Source organism: Anser cygnoides, chromosome 4, assembly GCF_040182565.1.
Source record: "Anser cygnoides isolate HZ-2024a breed goose chromosome 4, Taihu_goose_T2T_genome, whole genome shotgun sequence".
Classification (NCBI taxonomy): Eukaryota; Metazoa; Chordata; class Aves; order Anseriformes; family Anatidae; genus Anser; species Anser cygnoides.
In genome coordinates this window covers 67919384-67934293 of record NC_089876.1, presented here as the reverse complement: position 1 = coordinate 67934293, position 14910 = coordinate 67919384, and the positions used below count along the sequence as shown (strand labels likewise).

General features: G+C 41.8%; 1 long non-coding RNA gene and 1 other non-coding gene across 2 annotated transcripts in view; one reads left to right on the top strand and one right to left on the bottom strand.

Moving 5' to 3' along the window:
- LOC136790748 (uncharacterized) overlaps positions 1 to 12918 on the top strand; it is a 58247-nt gene extending 45329 nt beyond the window's left edge. The window contains exons 2-3 of the long non-coding RNA XR_010831259.1: positions 11670 to 11798; positions 12404 to 12918. This is a non-coding gene — a long non-coding RNA (uncharacterized lncRNA). The remainder of the gene's footprint in view (positions 1 to 11669; positions 11799 to 12403) is intronic.
- Positions 3939 to 4047, bottom strand: LOC125183222 (U6 spliceosomal RNA). Its single transcript, XR_007164851.1, has one exon. It is a non-coding gene; the product is annotated as a U6 spliceosomal RNA (small nuclear RNA).
- Positions 12919 to 14910: the final 1992 nt, after the last annotated feature.

Here is a 14910-nt window from a genome sequence, read left to right as displayed (position 1 = left end):
CCATGGTTCACAGGTGGGTCCAAGCTCTGTTGTGTTACTCTGTACTCAGCATATCCAGCCCTGCAAAATATTTTTCCTGCTGCTACTTTCAAACCACTTAGAGGAACAATAAGCTCTTCCTTGAATGCACTCAGCTCGTGTACAATTAGCCACTGATATAAAACTACTGTACATCAGACATGCTTTCAAATTATTATATCTTATAATTGCTCTGCCAAAGCTTTTGTAGATTCTGTTTGTGTCTTTCAAGCTGCTTCGCAAAGAAAAGAAACAATCCCCTGTTACATGTGGGACTGTTTGGGTCTCGGAGAGCAGAAGTGACTCTGTGGCCCTCAGCAATCCATTTGGCTTCTGAGGTTTGAGCAGCATAAAATGTCTGGACTCTTCACCAGTTCACCACTGTCAGTGGAGAATTTTTTCTCAAACCTCATCTGTGAGAAGTAGAAATAACTCTGCAGCTGAATATGTCCCACAAAAGTAAAAGGAAAGACTGTAGTTCTTCATGGAGTAATGTCTAAAAGCAGGAACTAGATTGTGAAAGGAGGGAAAAAAATCTCACATCCCTCACTATCATCACCATTTTAATACCATTACTATGTTGCTGATTAGAAGTTTTAAGCAACTCTTGTGATTTTACTATCAGTGGCAGGAAATTGCATGGATGCAGCAATGCTGTGTTAAGCAGCTGAAACAGCCACAAAAGATTGCCTGGCTCCCAGTTCTCTGTGGAGATGGGAGGAGATCCTCAACAGCTTGTCCACAGTAGCTGATGATGTGGTCCCTTATGTTCATGTTTTGCCAAAGTATAAGACTGTGGGCAAACATAATCTTTCAGCTTTGGCTGTGCCATGTGAGCAGGGTGCTTCCTTGAGCAGCTCGTGTCTGAAGGGAGGCTCATACAAGGGGGTGGAGATTTCTGCTGTTGGTAAGTGAGAAAGAAATAGGAGCAGGCTGTTTATAATTGCCTCCTCGGCCAGCAAAGCTGCATCAAAACTCAGCTGAAGGTTTAGCTAATGGCTAAAGTACATGAAAACCCTCCTCCTCAGACCAGAAATGCAGCAGTCACACAACAAAATTAACTGATCCAGCATGAACATGATTATTTTTGTTCCAATAGCCTGTACCCACAGGTGAAATGGCAGATCAGGTCCCCTCAGATGATGAGGAGCACTGTGGTGCTCTCGCATGACCCATCAAGATCCTGTCTTGATGCTGATGACCATGTGACAGGAACAAGGCTCTGATTGTAAATCCATTGCTTGTTGCATGATTCAGGAGTATTTTCTTAGGTGTAAAATAATCCCAGAAAAGAAAATTCTATGCTGTGTTTTTTCGTGTGTGTGTTTTGTTGTTGTTGTTAATTTTATTTTTTATATATATATATTTTATTTTTTAAATGTTCTTCTTTGTGGTCAGGTGGAGAATGTTTCTGCTCAGGTTTATCCCATTTGTTTTTTTCTAGAACCAGTCAGAAGTAATTTTGGTCAGCCATGAAACTTTTGTTTTAGATCAGCTACTCATTTTTACTTCCTTACCATTACCAGACTGTAGGGTCTTCAGACCATGGCCCTGTGAGTTACAGGGAGAGCAGCTAAATGGGAACGGTGAGCTCTTTCATACACTAGAAAGCTCAAGGCCAATTCCCAGGTTAAAAAAACCAACAAAAACAAAACTGTTGCTGACAATTACCCATTAATAAGTTTTTTCACCACAGGGGTCTTGTGTGTATTTTCTATAACTTTGCGGTCGAGTAAAATTTGCAGTTTAAGCACTCAGAGTGACTGTCTCTCTGGTGCATCAACAGATGAGTAAATTTTGCAGCAGTGGAAAGTTCACATGCCAGCTTTGTACTCTCATTTATGAGAGTACATGTAATGTGCTTCTTAAGCGATTGCTGTTTAGTTGGAGTTGATGACCTCAAGATAAATTATAGCCTTCTGTGTCTTATCACTTTTCTCTACATTTTATTTCAACAAAGTATGAGAAGGTAGAACTGTCAGAGTCTTTTCAGAGTCCTACCTCAACTCCTATTGCTCTACACTATAGTCAGGTATTTTAACAAAGACTATAATCCAGAAAATAGAGGTGCTTTTCACTCTGCATCCTCTTAAATTATCACATCTTCTTTATGGCTAATAAATGCTGACAGGACCTACAAGCTGTTAGATTCCAGCTATTTCTATTCCCTACTTTCAATTCCAGGCCTCCTTTTAAACACGACTGGGGCTGCCTGTAAACCCTTCCTTGAGAGATGATTTCACTCTTATAGCAATGTAAAAGCCGAACACAGGTAAGTTTCTCCAGGTTTTGCTCTTCATTGCATCTTTCTTCACCCTTTTTGTAAAACAGATGCAGCAAAGTGAATAACTGAAAGATAAAGGACAATATCTAGAGAATACTTTCCAAATCAGTTGTATTCCTTAAAGGAAGAGCATGTTTAACTTTATTCTTTTTTGCTATAAAATCCAATAGGCCTGAAGTGTTGCCTGAATGTTAAAGGGGGCTTATAAGAGTCAAACATTTGCCTGCTTCAGAGTCCTGTCAGGGACTTTCACTGAGACAATTTCATGGAGTTGAACCTATTTAATTAGGCATCAGATATAACAGATTTGGAATTGCCATTGATAAATATACTTACTGCAATAGCGCTAATATATCATAATAGTGCTAGCAAAATGTTGTCCTGGAAATTCTTCACCAAAGGGTGAAGGTGCAGAGTTTACCAAGAAGGCATCCCTGTATCTTTTTTTTCCTTCACTCTAACTTTTTTTTTCCCTAACACCCTAACTTTTTACACTAACTCCTAGCACTCTTTTATATCCTAAAAAGCATATATCCTAAAAAGGATATAAAAGGCTATTACCTGTTCCTCCCCTGGGGTGACAGTTATCATGATTTGGGTGAAGAGTCAAGTACTATAGTCATATATGTTTAGCATGTACTTCATTAAGTTCATTGTCATATTCAGGGGTGTTAACTTTAATATTAATTGAACAAATAATGAAGCAAAAGGTTTCACTCTGGGCACCACGTCCCTCAAGATTCTGTTCTGCTGCCAAAACGTGAATGTCACAGAATTACAGAATCATTTAGGTTGGAAGAGACCTCCAAGATCACCTAGTCCAACCTCTGACCTAACACTAACAAGTCCTCCACTAAACCATATCACTAAGGGCTACATCTAAACGTCTCTTAAAGACCTCCAGGGATGGTGACTCAACCACTCCCTGGGCAGCCCATTCCAATGCCTAACAATCCTTTCTGTAAAGAAGTTCTTCCTAATATCCAACCTAAACCTCCCTTGGCACAACTTTAGCCCATTCACCCTCGTCCTGTCACCAGGCACGTGGGAGAACAGACCAATCCCCACCTCGCTACAGCCTCCTTTAAGGTAACTGTAGAGAGCGATGAGGTCGCCCCTGAGCCTCCTCTTCTCCAGGCTGAACAATCCCAGCTCCCTCAGCCGCTCCTCATAAGACTTGTTCTCCAGACCCCTCACCAGCTTCGTTGCCCTTCTCTGGACTCGCTCGAGCACCTCCATGTCCTTCTTGTAGCGAGAGGCCCAAAGCTGAACACACTACTCGAGGTGCGGCCTCACCAGGGCTGAGTATAGGGGCACAATCACTTCCCTAGCCCTGCTGGCCACACTGTTTCTGATACAAGCCAGGATGCTGTTGGCCTTCTTGGCCACCTGGGCACACTGCTGGCTCATATTCAGCCGACTATCAACCAGTACTCCCAGGTCCTTCTCTGCCAGGCAGCTTTCCAGCCACTCACCTCCCAGCCTGTAGCGCTGCTTGGGGTTGTTGTGCCCCAGGTGCAGGACCCGGCACTTGGCCTTGTTGAACTCCATACAGTTGACCTCAGTGCATTGGTCCAGCCTATCCAGATCCTCCTGCAGAGCCTTCCTACCCTCAAGCAGATAAATATAACAATTAAAATATATGGATCACTTCACGAACTTGCATGTCATCCTTGCACAGGGGCCATGCTAATCTTCTCTGTATCATTCCAATCCATGGTAATGTACCCCTCCAGGAGGGGTACTTGTTTTTATTACTTTTTTTTTTTTTTTTTTTTTTACTATATTGGAAGGTTTTATGGTTGTGTGCTGATTTTCTAATGGCCTGTAAGAACACGTATATATTTTAACTAATGTCAGCCTTTCTGAACAAAGGAAAAAAGATCTTTTACTACGTGGAATGACTTCCAGCAGTAGGATATTGGAGATGCAGAGATAAGCAGTAGTATGTGCTGGAAAGGACTGAATGAAAAAAGTGAGAGCAAGAACATTGAGGTGAGATTAAAAAAAAATTTTTGGACTGAAGCATTTTTTGTATTAAAAATGAAAGATTCAGCAGTGTAGTACATGTATATCTAGCAATCCTGCCAACTTGTCCTGGATACAAAAGGATGCAAAAATGTTGTATGTCAACTTTTTTCTAAGTGCTATTTTAGGTGATTTGTAACAGTTTTATTCTGATGATTCAGTGAAAACAACAGCCGAATCAATTAAACCAGTGGTATGCAATCTTTCACATGAAAATGGAAACCTAAGCACCGATCACACTTAACTATTACTCTTTTTCTGGGAATTTGGGAAGGCCTGGGTGTAGTATAAATGAGCACAGGAGGGCTAGGCTCCAGAAAGAGCTCCGAGTTGAGAACTGTTCCATGAAGCAAAGGCGCTTAAGAAAAACACACCATTTTCTGAAAGCATTTGGTTCAGCTTAGGCTCATCTGCAAAGCATTTTTGACTCACTAGAGTTATGAGAAAGTGTGAGGGAAAGGGGCTGTGTGATCCTGGGATCAAAAATTCAGGGCATCATGAAGGGATGAATATGAATGAATGCTGGAAGGAGGATTAGGGATAGTGATTGACTGTCTGTGGTGATGATGGTAGGGAAAGAGTTAACTGGCATGTAGGAATGGTGCAAAATTGTAGAAATGGTTGCACTGTGGCAAAAGCTTGTATGGCCAGCTTCATCCAAGCACCACATAACAGCTATTACTCTGCATGTCTGGCTGACTCATTTCCTCCAGACTGCATTAAACAGCCCTTGGCCTGTGCTTCCTTTGCTAAGCAGCAAGAGTATTTATGTGGCAGCTTTCAGACTCATCTCCTGCAGCAGGAACAGCCTCTGGGCTCTGTCCCTGTTCTGAGGGAGTGCTTCCCATCCCAGCAGCAGCTCCTGCACCAGACAAAGAGCCAGCCGCAGTCCCATGGGCTCCCCCATGCTTAGGAATCTGCACTGAGGCAAGACAAAATGTGAGTCTTTCCAACTTTGCCAGCTGCGGTAACCTCTCAGCACGTTCAGGCTTACTGATCTGCCTGTGCATCCCAACAGCAGTATTGTTACCAGGGAGACTATTATTAGGTCCAGTTAGAATTTAGTAGGATGTACTAATATGATAATGACTACGTAGAATTGTATAAAAATCAACAGAGAAGGTACAGATTTGGGACAGCTCTGTGGAAAACCACCTGGTACCTAGACTTGCATGACTCTGAAATAAACAATATCTCAACCTAGTGTGTGTATTTGGCTTATTGCACACTGGGTAATGAATCCAAGCCTGTTATCAGACAACAGTATCTTCCCTGGTGCTGGGTGGTCAGATGTCTAAATTGGGATTTCAGGCAGGTGAACTGCAGGTGAGAACCTAGACAGTACATATTTATAAGTGTGTTTTTCAGAAATATCTTTTGTATAATCTTGTTTGATAGACTTTTATTACTGCAAATTGATTTTACAGTGTTTTGTTTCAGCTGTTCTGTCTCACCTAGAGGTTTACTCACCTGGCTCAAGAGAGATGGAAACTCTGCTTGAAATAATCTGTGAGAAACATGCAAATATTCTGATCTAGACTTGGATGTAGATTTTCGTTGCTCTGAGGAGCAAATCTCCTTTCAACCTGATGCTTTGCTCTGTCCTTGAAAGAGACAGGAGCTAGCTGCAGAATGCAGATCTGTAGGAAGGTTTTCAACATCATGCTGTGTGATGGTCTATACCTTGAATTTCATTTCAGGTCACTTTTCTATCATTGGCTATTTTGTTTTTCATCTGTCCTATGAGTCCTCCTTTACTGTACAATTGTTTAATGCCTCTGAAAGCTCCTGCCAACAGTTTGCCATCTGTTTTAAACTAAAACCATTTAGTTTCTCTTGATGTGAGACAAAACCATCTGATATGCAAATACGAACAGTAGGTGGCCAACTTATCTCTATTTAATGTAAATGAAAGCTCACAAACAGTATGCAGGGGCTTTGGTAATGTTCTCCATCCATAGACCCTTCCTGAGAGTCTCATTTAAGGCTAAGTGCAGCCAACTTCGAGATGTGTGGGATTGCATCTCCTCTGCACCTCGAAAGGCAGTTCTTTCATCATCACCATTGTTCATTTAAAGTGTGTGAAACTGCATAAAACTTTTTCTGCCATTTCAAAAGGGGGAAAAAAAAGGGACATAATGAATTGATGTGTTGTATATGAGAATTCTTTCCAGCTTTCACAAGGTTGTAGAGCTCTTTGTTGACCCAGGGGAGAAAGTTGGTCTTGCAGCTTGAGTACCTGCCTGCTTGCACTGGCAAATACAAGGAATTCCTTGCTTTTGGCCTTTTCTGTGACCTTGGAAAAATCTCTTATGCCTAAGGACTTTATGTATGAAAAGTTTGAATACACTGGTTCAGCGATTAGGTTCTAAACGATTCTCAGATTCCTTAATTTGTATCTTTAAAATATGTCTGCTTGAATGTTCCTTAATGGTCCCTGATGTGAATGGAGAGGGAAATGACTGCTCACTATGTCTGTTAAAGAAGAATAAGGGCTGTCAGATGAAACTAGCATGAGGTAGATCGAAAGCCAGCAGATAGAGGCAGTTCTTCAGAGACCTGTGTGTGGCACTACTGACCAAAACTGCACTGGATGCTAGGAGTTTAGGGGGTTCAGTCTGAGACAGAAGCTATTGAGAAGTACACTGTGAGGGTTTTTAAGACATAAAAAGCGTGTCCAGACAAGGAAGCTAGAGGTAGGGGAATATATGAGGGAAACATCATTGCATGTTAGACTTATTCTTATATTCCTTCCTGGAATATCTCTTTTGGCTTTTCTCAGTCAGGATCCAGAGGCATCTCTGGTCAGAGCTAGTGCAAGCTAGCAGGCTAGAATGGAGGCTGAGGCACAGGATCACTTGTGCTTGTGAGTGGGCTGCAAATGTTTATGTTGAACACTGCATGGAGGGCAGGTGTTGATCCTGCTGCTGCAGACATGGACTGTGCCGTGGCTGTGCTACTGTCTGGAGAAAGAAAATTTTCCATCAGATAAACTGATAGTGACTGCCACAGGACAAAACTCCTCTCCAAACCTTCTTTGACTGTTAACAGCCTTGGTTTTCAAAAGTGCCTTTTATTACTCCAGGACATTTTCTCAAATTAGGGATCTGAAATGGAGACAACAGAGAATTACTTTATATCAAAAATACACATTTCGGTTGAGGTGAATCAACGTGAAGCAACAGAGAAATCAATAATGATGCATCTTAAAAGCTAGAATCTGTAGGAACACTATTTCCTGGTGGTGTTGGATTTTAGCTGAAATAGTGACTCACTGTTTGAAACACTATAGCACTGGAGGAAGATACCTCTACAGCAGGTCCCAAATTAATAATTTTTACTTGGCCTGTTAGGTTGGGGTCCCCACTGGTACAGCTGGAACAAGAGGCAGGATTAAAGAGGAAGGTGAGGAGAGCACAGAGACACTGTGGAGGGAGGAGGGTGAGTTAGAAGGCTGTGGCAGTAGCTGGGATGGAAGGTAGGGTCCCCCTGCAGAGAGCGACCTGGGAGTCCTGGTGGGCAGCAGGCTGACCATGGGTCAGCAACGTGCCCTTGTGGCCAAGAAGGCCAATGGGATCCTGGGGTGCATTGGGAAGAGTGTTGCCAGCAGGCCAAGGGAGGTGATCCTGCTCCTCTACTCAGCCCTGGTGAGGCTACATCTGGAGTACTGTGTCCAGTTCTGGGCACTGTTCCAGAGCACTGGAACAGGCTGCCCAGAGAGGTTGTGGAGTCTCCATCTCTGGAGATATTCAAAACCCACCTGGATGCCATCCTGTGCAATGTGCTCTAGGTGATCCTGCTTGGCAGTGGGGTTGGACTGAATGATCTTCAGAGGTCCCTTCTGTGATTCTGTAGGGAGGTAAGGGGAGTCATGAGGCTTAGCCCAAAAAAGCTTGAAACAACTGCTCTACTAGTCTACAGAGAAACAGAAGAGTGTCCAGAATCTATGCCAGATTAAAAAAAAAAAAAAAAAAGTTGTTGTCTTGGAAAAGTCACTGTATAAGTGAGGAGGCAGAGCATTCTGTAGTGGGTTGCAGTGTGATGAAATAAAAAGGCCACACACAGTCTGCAAGCTCTGGTCCCTCAGTAACCAAGTCAAATTTATGACTTTCCATAATACTGTCTTCTCTGTTTCTGTGATACTTTTTAAAGTGATCTAATGACTTAAGGGGATATTTTTCAAAAGGTAGCATTAGGGCATAGAGGAGCATGCAGCTCAGTTCCTCTCAGAGACTCTTGTCTTTTTAAGAGTTCTCAGAATCTACCTAGTAAGCATTATGTCTGTAATCCAATCCAATTGTAATGGTTACATTTTAATTTTCCCCTTTCATTTATGAAATATTAGTAATCATTTTAGCTGCTTGAAAGGTAAAGGACAATGGTACAAATTGTATTTCTTCCAAGTTACATTTTTAATATTAGGTCCTAGCCTGCAGTTTTCATTGCTCCTGATTTATGGAATGTAATCTGGTGATAGAGAGAAGGGAGCAAAAAAGGGAAATCAAAGCCTTGTTTTATCGGTATTGGAGCAATATGTATCAATTCCAAACCAAATGCTTCTGGCAGCTTCCAAAAAAAAAAAAAAAGAGTAAAGGGAGTGTCATTTGCACTTGCATTCAAAATTATTATTAACCATAATTAATAGCACAAAATAAGGGATTCTTAGGGGAGTACGCATCCTCCAAAGATTAGGTAATGGTGATGTATGTTATGAATGATTAAATGAACTGATGTCTTGAACACAGCACTTCAGAGAAGGCGCTAACAAATTGGCGCATTATGCTAGTATTTTGAAAAGTGTACTCTATTCACAAGTGCACACATGTTTCTAGAGCAGAATTTCTCTCCCTGACTCCCTCCTACTGTTCCTTACTTGCTTTTCTTCTTAGTGTGCTTGTAGACACCTAGCAGGTAGAAGAGTATTTGGTGCAGTTCCTAGGACTATTCCTGGTGTAGAGATCTTCATTAATCTGATGTCAGTATCGATTTGCCAAATCCAACCCAAAATATGCTGATAGAAAATGAAAGTGCCTATCTATGTCAGGGAACATTCCCCCTTTTCTATGGACGTGCCTATTTCATTAGAGGTGGAGCTGCTACTCATGAAAACAGAATCGGAAGACTAGTTTAGCAGTATGGCTAGATCCATTGTTTCTTAGTTCCAGAACAGGATACAGACTAAAATAAGAGACAAGCACTTGCCAAAGGAACCTAGGTGACTTTAGATCTTAGTTTTAAAAATGGTTTAGCTTAAAATTTTGAATACCATCCAGATCTGTTTAAAACAAAAAGGGAGCTTAATTTTAGTGGTTTTGGAAGTTCTTGTAGTTTAACAATAAATGATATTTTAGTCAGGTTAGTGGACACATTTTAATTTGTTGTGTTTCCCTTTTGGGAAGAGGACATATATTTCCTAATCATTGTAACTAGAAAAGGACAGACTTTCAACTATCTGTAGATAGAGTTTTGCCCATTGTCTGTTATCTCAGTTCATTCTAGGTGAGAATCAGGTATAGTGACAGATTTATTTATGATCAACAGCAAAATTTGAAGGCAGTATCGAAGCCAGTCTGCCTGTTTGTGTTCTGGGGAGTGGGGAGTAAGGTGGTGTTTCTAGATTACTTTTCTGTTCGCCTGTCTGACAGCAGCTGAGTCAGCTATTTTAACGCTATGCTGTCCCTAGGCTCTGTGCTGTTCAGAACAGAGGATCCAGCTGAGGTGTTGAACAATACCCATATACCAGAATGAAAGCTTCTGAAGTAGTATTGACATGCACTGCATTTGATATCTGTATAAAAACATGAAAGAAGTGTAATTTTATTCTTCTTTATCTTCTTCATGCTGACAGTATGATTTCCTGTTCCTATGTCAATTAAAATTTCATAGAATCATAGAATCAGTAAGATTGGAAAAGACCTTCAAGATCGTCTGGTCCAACCATCACACAACTACCACTGTCACCCACTAAACTATGTCCCTAAGCACCACATCCAACCTTTCCTTAAACACCTGCAGGGACGGTGACTCCACCACCTCCCTGGGCAACCCGTCCCAATGCCTGACTGCTCTTTCTGAGAAGAAATGTCTCCTAATTTCCAACCTGAACCTCACCTGGTGCAACTTGAGGCCATTCCCTCTAGTCCTATCACTGGTTCCCTGTGAGAAGAGGCCGACCCCCAGCTCCCCACACCTTCCTTTCAGGTAGCAGTAGAGAGCAATAAGGTCTCCCCTGAGCCTTCTCTTCTCCAGACCAAACAACCCCAGCTCCCTCAGTCGCTCCTCACAGGACTTGTGCTCCAGGCCCTTCATCAGCTTCGTAGCCCTTCTCTGGACACGCTCCAGGGCCTCGATGTCCTTCTTGTAGTGAGGGGCCCAAAGCTGAACACAGTGCTCGAGGTGCGGCCTCACCAGAGCAGAGCACAGGGGGACGATCACCTCCCTGCTCCTGCTGGCTGCACTATTCCTGACACAAGCCAGGATGCCTCTGGCCTTCTTGGCCACCTGGGCACACTGCTGGCTCATGTTTAGGCGAACATCGATCAACACCCTCAGATCCTTTTCCTCTGCACAGCTTTGCAGCCACTCTGCCCCAAGCCTGTAGCACTGCATGGGTTTCTTGTCACCAAAGTGCAGGACCCAGCACTTAGCCATCTTGAACCTCATCCCATTGGCTTCTGCCCATTGACCCCTCCTGTTCAGGTCCCTCTGAAGGGCCTTCCTACCCTCTGGCAGATTGATACTTCTCCCCAACTTGGTGTTGTCTGTAAACTTGCTGGGGGTGCACTCAGTTCCCTCATCGAAATCATCAATAAAGATATTAAAGAGCATGGGCCCCAACACTGATCCCTGGGGAACACCACTGGTGACCAGTCGCCAGCTGGATTTCTCTCTGTTCACCACCACTCTTTGGGCCTGGCCACCCAGCCAGTTTTTAACCCAGCAAAGAGTGTGCCTGTCCAAGCCATGGGCTGCCAGCTTCTCCAGGAAAGTACTGTGGGAGATTGTTTCAAAAGCTTTGCTGAAGTCTAGGCAGACTACATCAGCAGCCTTTCACTCATCCACCAGGCATTTCACCTGATCACAGAAGATGAGGTTGGACAGGCAGGACTTGCTTTTATTGAACCCATTCTGACTGGGCCTGATCCTCAGGTTGTCCCTCACATGCTGCATGATTGCATTCAAGACAACCTGTTCCATCACCTTTCATGGCACCAAGGTCAGACTGGCAGGCCTGTATCACAGAATAATTATAGAATCATAGAATGGCTTGGGTTGGAAGGGACCTTAAAGATCATCCAACTCTGTTTTTCATTGTATTTTGTTCCTGTGTTCTTTTTAGGAGGGGGAGTGAGAGAGCAGTGTTGTGGAGTTTATCTGTTCATCAATATGAAACCACCACATCCTCACACACCAGAATCCTCCACAGGTGGGAGAAGATGGCTTTTGTTTCACCTCCTGCTGCTCCCAGGTACCTTTTTGCACTTACGAATTGTTTAGCTTAAGTGATACCTATGCCTTCATAGTTGACTGGTGTAGGGGTAGGTGCAGACAGACAGTGTTGTGAGTTTGGGATAGCTGAGTTGAGAGCTTGAGCTCATTAATCTCTGCAATAAGGATTTCCAGAATGCTCTTCATTTGGGAAATAAAATTAAAAAAAAAAAAAGGGAAAAGAGCAGTGCTTCACTGTGGTGGAATAAAATTTCATTTTGAATAGGTTGAATGCTACTGCAGCGTTTTTACTCCATAAGAAGACTTTCATTTCACATCAGAGGCTATATGCTTACAGAGCTTTTTTCTCCAGTCTAACCTACTAGTTCACATTGGTGTGAATTAATGACATATATTCTGGCTTCCCACAGCTTCTGTACTATTTGAGACGTTTTCCAATGATACTGTCAATGCTGTCTATCTATGGTACAAACTTGGGGAAATTATTTTACTCAAGGGGAAAATTATTATACTCAATTATAACTTTTTATACACTCTCCTCTAGTCGATATAAAAATAGCTTGTTTTACTGATTGCACTTTGAAGAGCTCTCTGTACAGTAGGCTTTATATGACACCTTTCCAGTTAGCCACACTGTGAGCAAGATGGGATGAAGGAGGAGTCCCCTTGAGATGTGAGATCTGGCTTTTTGTCAGCTGGAGTTTCAAAGGCACAGGCTGATCCCAAGCTCAACCACCTTTGCCTTGATACAGCTCACGATACCCCTCTACAAGCTTGTCACTCATAGCTGCTATGTCTGATCCCACCGGGCATTCATCATTGAAACAGCTTCCTGGAACATGCAAGTACTAAAAAGCCCAATTTTCTCAGCACAAGCACTTTTCAAAGGAAGAATTTTTCTGAGGGCATTTGATGCAAACTTTGTTATAAAACTCACACAACCATTCAGCCTGCACCAACATTAAGATCATACTGAGGGCTACATGGTTTTAAACATGAGGTTTAAAAAAAAAAAAAGCATAAAATGTAAGGCTGTGAGCCTTAGCTGTGCTTTCTTGTTCATATACATTCATAACACAAGCTGTGTTATTCAGAAAAAGAGAGGGACCATGGGTGGTATTGGATATTCTACCCTTAGCAAAATCAAGTCACTTATAGATTCCGATTTGGTACCTAGGAACAGAATTGCAAGTAGCCTTTCTAGTTACCAGAAAATAAATAAATAAGTATAATAATATATATATATATTATTTAAATCAAAATTTAGAAGGCTTCTTCTGGCCAGGATAAAAATTAAGCACATCTTCAGATTTGACAGTATATTTTGAAAACCCACTTGTGTCAGCATGTATGTTTATTTTTATGCATATGCTTCTGTTCAGTCATATGTTTGTTGTGAAAAGGAAACCTCCAAATAGTACTTTTAATAACTCCCTTTATGAAATAGAAGCTCTCCTTGTGATAAATGTGGTAAAAATATCAATGTTTATATTTGCCGTAAAGGGGAAAATTATCTTCTTGAAGTGTTAATACTACATGGAATGTTAAGAATAACATGTAATCTGGCGCCGCCTTAATTACTTTCAAAATGTGTGTGGAAGCATCAGAGTGAAGACGTGGGAGGCAGCTATTCTGATCAGATGAATATACAGTTTTCTGATCACACTATGTTTTAATTAACTAGCTCTTACTGACTTCTATAAAGTTGATAAGCAGTTATCCAAAGTAGTTATCTGGTATCTGAACCAGATGCTGCTTTTTCTTAGATGCACTGGTAGCTTTAATGTAACTTCAAAATACGGTGTTCTTCTTGAAATAAGGGAACTCTACAGCAGTTGCTGGGATCACTGTAAGAACTGCTGGTGTCTATGGAAACAAACCCGCACAGTGAATGCCAACAGGCCTGGCTGTTTCAATAGCTGCACCCTGCCGGACAGAGGGTAATTGCTCTCTTTAACTACCCAGTGTGGGGAGCTACAGATAAGACGGAGCCAAACTCTTCTGGAGGTGCACAGGAGAAGGAGAAGACAATGCTTACATATGCTTGGTTGTAAATTATGGTTGCGAGTGAATTATTGCATGTGGAAATTATGGCTAAATTTAACAAAAATGTCCATGCAGTGAAAGCAGCTGAGCACTGGAGCAGACTGGGAAATTTCAGTCCCTGTAGAGGAGTTTTGAAACTCAGCTGGACAAGACCCTGAACAGCCTCATCTGGTGGAGCCCTGCTCTGTGCAAGAGATTGAACTTGAAGCCTCCCTTCCAACTTGAGTTACTGTATGACCGTGATATTAACAAAGGGAAAACTAATTGCAGGAATGTGAAATAATGCAGCAAGGGACACTGTAACAGAAAATGGGTTCCTGTAAGGATGACACATTGATCAGCACAGATTTCATTATCGAGGGAAACATAAGTTCTCTGAAATGACTAGAATGAACTCTGTGAAGACTTAGGGCTCTTGAAACTGTGCCGTATGTACCAGGTAGGATTCTCTGAGGTTCTTCAGAATCAATTGCTAGAATTTTGACTGAGGGATCTCTCCTGCATTTGGAGACACCTTAAATACCTTGGAATATGTTTGGGAATCATTACTCATGCAACAACTTGACTGAAGCAACTATGTTTTGAAAAAACATCAGTCTTCCCAATCATACTGGCTTTTGAGTAAAATTTAGTAAAATTTTCCAGGAAAAATATTTCATGTGAAAGCATCTATCCCATTATTTACTACTTTAAGACTGTTATCTTAGGTTGACTGATTTTTTTTTCATTTTTTTTTTCCTTCTTTTTCTCAAACATGTAATTCTCCTAAAGAATGTGTCTGTGGAAAATCTGAGCTTGCAAACATAATACCTCCTCTACCATTTGTTTTCTTCATTAAAGCAACACAAAAGCCAATGTCATCTTGTTTGAGGGACAAAACCTTCTGGACTCATATTGTAAGCCAAGCCCTTTGGAAAAATTTGGTATTTGGGCATCAGTTCTGTCCTCTGTGTCAAAAAGTCACATGCATGGATGTTTCTGTGTCTCTGTGAAAGATTTGGGCCTTTACAGATTTATTTATTTTTTTCCCAGAAAGTCTTTATTTTAGTTGCTTTCTTATTCATTATGATAGTTAGGATATAGAT